The 4836-nt window shown below is 37.7% G+C and overlaps 1 long non-coding RNA gene across 1 annotated transcript; it reads left to right on the top strand.

Moving 5' to 3' along the window:
* Positions 1 to 250: 250 nt before the first annotated feature.
* LOC149540137 (uncharacterized) lies at positions 251 to 2371 on the top strand. Its single transcript, XR_016356362.1, has 2 exons — positions 251 to 875; positions 1117 to 2371. It is a non-coding gene; the product is annotated as an uncharacterized LOC149540137 (long non-coding RNA).
* The last annotated feature ends 2465 nt before the right edge of the window (positions 2372 to 4836 follow it).

The raw sequence follows: 4836 nt of genomic DNA, 5'->3' as shown, positions 1-4836 counted from the left end.
CGTCATGTGGACATAATTAGAGTATAACCTGTTTGAACATATTTTGCAGCTGACATTTTGTCATTTTATTTAGAATGTGAACCTTTAATGTTGCAGTAGAGCTATAGGTCACATTTAGGTCATGTACTTGGTATTTAATTTGTGGCGTCATACTCTTGAAACTTATCTTAAGTATGTTGATTTCAAAAAGTAACTTGTTTACATAATTTTTTGACTTTTATTTGGAGTTGTAGTTTGTGTGAGACCAAAATATCTATTGATATTCATTTGAAAATGCTTTTTTGTACCATCTCTGAAAGGATGGAGTAGATGTTATAATGTTTTAGTAGGATGGGTACTGGTATTGTATGGAATGTAATTAGAATAGCAAGAATTGTTCTTTTCTGTAAAATCTAAATTTTCCAAGATTTGTTCCAACTAATATGAATGAGGACAGTATGGGATTAATTTATCTTGTCATTGAAAAAATCTCAGCATTAGCCATGTTGGCACAGCTGTTCATTTAATTACTTATGATGGCAAAGCCCAAAAAGACTTTGTGTTATCCATAGTTGGATTATTTAGAAAGATGCTTTTATTGCTTTGTAGTGAGAATGTGTCTAGTGTCCTGATGATATCAACAATTGGTTCTCTTTTGTATGAAGAGGTATATGGCCGCTTCTTTACGTACACTCAGATAACTGAACTGTATATTTTATTATTTAGGCAGTTTCTTTTGAGCACACAGTGTAGATTAATACTCCTTACAGTTGAGTTATATTTGTATTGAGAATTGGAATTGCTCAGAAAAATCTCCTGTGGGAAGATAGGAAGATCTGTCACTTTGACACATTAGATGCTGACGGAGAAAAAAATGGCTTTTTATGTTTTTCTTGGTAAGATTGTGGTCTCTATACATATTGGGAACTTGTCAATTTTGAAGCCCCCATTTTTAATTCCATTCAAGCATATGAGCTATATAGGTTGGCTTATGATTGTGTGAGAAGAAAAAATTGATTCCTGTAGATTCTGTTGCCTTGGAACTGTTGATATGGATAAAGCAACTGGCTTTAAAGAATATATAAAAAATTGGAAAATGGCACATGTTTTAAGTGTTTATTTTAATTTTAATGTCAGATTTGGCATTTCTCTGCTTGCTGGCCCGTGGATGCTCTCTGGAGGGCGGGGATGACTCTGGATGCATCCAGGAAGCACATCCACAGGGAGCGAATCAGCAACCTAGATAAAAGAAGTGGAGAATATGCTTGCAAAGTGTTGAGGGAATCAAGGCATCAAATGCATGAATTAAGAGCACTCATATACTATGCGAAGATCATGATGCATAGTGAGAAGTTGCTGTTGTTGAAGTATAACAAAAGAGAAATCACTGCTATGGTGAACAAATAATAAGTTTGTGGAGAGAATCTATGGCCAAATAAATAAAGAGATGACTATTCTAAGCAAGGAAATGACTGTTCTTAGCAGTGATTCAATGGGATGCAGAGAGATCATCGAGCCATGTGTAAGAACAGAGATACTTGGAGACCTAAAAATGTGGAAGTTTTAATGCATATGCATCAGTCAGCTTCAATTTATGATCACTCATGAGCTGCACATCAGTCAAGGAGGTTTTCTGGACCTCTAACAATCAGTTTATCCTAGTTATGGCCTTCTTTTTGTGAGTTTTTCAGTTATGTACGACCCATGGGCAATGGATATTTTGAATTTCAAATGAGTATTCATTTACAGCACTTGAGCCCTGTTTTCAAGCAAGGACAGAAAAGTGCCTAAATCTAAGGAGTCTCAGTCAGTTTGCAGCCAGCTGGAGCATCAAGCAAAGTGGAGCCAAAACTCGAATTTGAAATTCTTGGAGCCTCTTCTTGTCTATAAGTCATATTTCTTCTTCTCCTCTCATGTGTTTTTGTTCTTTTCTTGTAAGCTCAACAAGAGACAACACTTGTAACTCATTTCTTATGAGAGTTAGAGTAATTTTGTAAAGCATTTCATCTTGAAATGCAAGAAATCAAGAGTAATTTTGTAAAGCATTTCATCTTGAAATGCAAGAAACTCTAAGATACTGGTGTGCTCAGGAATTCCTCAGATGCTGGTGCAGATGCTTAAGGATACATGGATGCATTTGGGTACTACATTGATCCTGACAAGAAGCTGTTTCTTTGCCTGCGGATGCGCACGGGATGCATCCGAGAGCATCTGGAGAGAACCCAAACAGCATCTGGACTTTTCCAATGCCCAGTCACTTAAGTGACTTTAAAAAACATGTTTTCAATTGACTTTTTAAAAAACATGTGAATCTTGAGACTTGACTCTTGATTGATCAACATTGAACCATGAACTATATTTTGATTTTGTAATTCAAATTGCATTGGAATCTTGAACTTGAGTAATTTGCTAATCAGTATTAATGTGATTAAGTTATTAGTATCACTGTTATTTCAGTTTGAACTATCAATGGTGAAGTATGGTTTATTATAATTAAACTACTATACAAGGCCAAGGCCTTCTCGTTTGTAACTTATTAAGAATAGGATTAGGGGTGCAATAGGAGATGAGACTTGTTTAAATTGTTGTCATAATGCTATCAAACTAATTATTAATTCATTGTTGACCTTTATGGTGTATTACTCATGTTACCTGGAGTATTTCATGGTTTCTACATTCCATTATAGTAGATTTCATTTCATGTTGGTTAGAAGTAGTGTCTAGTCGATTGGAAATGATTTTGGATGCATCTTTGATGAACTCACTTAGACTGAACCACTAGGTGCTTGCTGATTGTAAGTACACCTAGAATGGCCAATTGACTTTTGATGAACTTTTGATTGTTTCTTATGCATTGATGGAGGAGCATCTTGGGTTTTCTCGGTGGCTACTTTGTAGTTCGTGGGAGGAGGCTCAGTAGTTTCTTTGGAGGGTGTTTGGACTAATACTTGTCGAAGAAGAGATGCTCGATAGAGGTTACTCAGTCATCTCTTGGCAGTTCTTGGTTGAGAACTCGATGGATGAATGGACTTGGCGATCCTAGAGGTGCTCGGTTGTTGAAGGAGCTTGACATAGCTTGGGGCATTCGGTCGTCGAAGGTGCTCAGCAAGGCTTAAGGGAACTCGACACACACTAGGACCTCAGTGAAGCTTGGTTACAGTGTTGCCCAAGTTGCTCGATCTTTGAAGGAGTTTGGTTGCTGGAGGAACTTGGTCAGTGAAGGTGTTGCTTGAGATATACTGCGAGAGCTCAGTTATGCTTGGTGAAATGTTGATACTCGGTGTGGTTTCTCTGATGCTTGATTTGGTCTTGGTTTTGTCTTAACTGAGTTGTTGGTGGGCCAACTTGGCATTTAATTTGCATTGTAGGTATTTAATATGTGTTGCAACCAACTTGTGGCTTACATAGGCATTTAATGTAAGGGTTTATTTTAATTTGTATTGGGCTAGGCCGATTTGTGGCTTAGTTGGGTATAATTAAGGGGGGTCTTGTTGAGTCTTAAGGCATTCATTCAAGGGAGTGAGTCATTATGGAGTGTGGGATCCAACATAGAGAAGATGGAGTAGCTGAGTGAGCAAAGTTTTCGTAAGTGTGTGGATAGAGTGCTGAATGTGAGACAATTTAAACATGGATCTTGGCTAAAGTTTGAGAAGGGATAGTAGCTGAGGCTTGGGAAACAAGGAGATTGCTTGGTGGGCTTGCGAGCACAAGTTTAGATCTTCCTTGGAGGATTCTACTAGAGTGTGGATTTAGAATAGTTAGGTTTTGGGTTGGATCTTAAGGGATCTTGTAGAACTATTATTTGCTTTGTATTTGGCCGTAACTGGGAAGGCCTTACCGCCCGACACATTGCATGTAATCAATTATTTTATAAATAAAGAGTTGCATTTGGTATCATATCTTGTATCTTGTATTGTGTTTCTGCTATGTGGTTATTTGTTGGGGGATAGGACATCTCCTTTGAGGATTCTCTTGCCTTGCATTGCGTCAGATGGTATTAGAGCATAGTTGTTCCTGATCGTGTAGATAGATCGCCAAAGCTGAGGCAGTTTGCATTACTACCTTGGGTTGAGAGCAGTTGCTTTGAGAAGATCTTGATCTGGTGGTGGATTGTTCTTTCTAAAGTCCTAGGGTGTGAGGTGGTAGATCGTGGTTCTAACTTGCAATTGTAGAGGACTTGCAAATGGATCAATGGATGTGAAGATGGAAGGTTGATCTTGTTGGAGTATGATCGTAGATAGTTTGTGTGATGTGTATTGCAAAATCGTGTTCCTAGACTTGTGATTTGTTCTTGGTTGTTCGTGTGAGGTGGTAGGTTGCGATCTGACTTGCCGAACTATTTGGGTTTGTCACAAGGTGCGTGGGAAGGATTTGTTACATAGCGTTTGCGAAAATCTTGGAAGATGTCTCTGAGAAGATTGGACCTTGGGATGATTGCAAATCTTTGTGCTGTGATGGAGAAGAGGATTTTAGAGATGTCATCTCAGTTGGAAGTTAGATTAATCAATTGTTGAGTTGTCATTTTGCATGGTGCTGAATGACAAGGGTCCTTTCGAATCCCTCTCTTGAAAAGCTAATCGAGGATCGACTTAAGGTTCTAGGTGATCTTGCAACCTACTAAAATCCGCTCAATTGAAGATAAATGTGTATATTTCCAAGGAGGCCTTTACTAGTTCTGAACAATTTCAGATAATCTGTTTGAAAAGGTAATCGCAAAAGAGATATTTTTGGTATTTTATGTTTTATGATGAATGCAATTTATTGATGCAACTATATGAATTCATATTTCAACCAAGTGTTAGCAAAGAAAACAACAAAGATAAGGTAACGAGAGTTTAGAGAAAATAACTTGAGAGG

This window comes from Cupressus sempervirens, chromosome 9 (genome assembly GCF_028749045.1).
Source record: "Cupressus sempervirens isolate cs-2001-9-10 chromosome 9, ASM2874904v1, whole genome shotgun sequence".
NCBI lineage: Eukaryota > Viridiplantae > Streptophyta > Pinopsida > Cupressales > Cupressaceae > Cupressus > Cupressus sempervirens.
Note: the sequence above shows the minus strand (reverse complement) of the source record. Positions and strands in the feature narration are given on the sequence as shown.